Here is a 755-nt window from a genome sequence, read left to right as displayed (position 1 = left end):
TGGAACGGTGTTTCAGATTGTTCCGGTGCTGAATACAACTAATGTCTCCCTTTTTTAAGCTTTTATTGACAGGATAGTAGAGCGAGTAGACAGGAAGGCAGAGAGATAGCATTGGTGGGAATGACATTCAGAAAAGGGTCCGGTGAAGATTCAAACCCAGCCCCTCCCTCCAGTAGTCTTTGGCAAATGGGTCACCTGCTAAACCCAGGAGCTATAGAAGGACCCCAACTAATATTTCTTGAATTAGTGCCGATTAATCAGCTTTTTATTGTGGCTTTATTTAACTTATTAGAGCTATTGAAACAAATCTGTTCTTATCGGTTAAAACAGTTGAGCCAGTAAGTGAGAGATCTTCATCCTGAGCCCATAACTTGCGCCTATCACTTTCAGAGGGAGGGTCAAGGGGTCAGATTTATTTTCTTTCAGTGCCTGAAGGTACATTGCAAACTTCTTGGCAAAAATGTGTGTTGTGCATAAAAACAAATATATGGAGGCAAGTGTATAATTGCAGAGCTTTCACCTGGTTTCCTAAATAATAAGGTGTATGAAGTTTAATCTACCCATAGGCACAGGCACTGCTTGTTCGAGGCAGTGAATCATTGTGAACCTTTAACAGCAATCTGAATCGCATGAGAGTAAGTAATCCCACTAGCTCTGCAGTGCAATACTAGGAACAACCTTTTCACTAATTGCTTCAGCAACAGCATGGCGACTTTCCATCACAGTATTCTGCAGTTTCATAAAGGTCAAAGATA

Source organism: Astatotilapia calliptera, chromosome 7 (assembly GCF_900246225.1).
Source record: "Astatotilapia calliptera chromosome 7, fAstCal1.2, whole genome shotgun sequence".
Taxonomy (NCBI): domain Eukaryota; kingdom Metazoa; phylum Chordata; class Actinopteri; order Cichliformes; family Cichlidae; genus Astatotilapia; species Astatotilapia calliptera.
The sequence above is the reverse complement of the archived record's forward strand: the minus strand, read 5'-3'. Positions refer to the sequence as shown.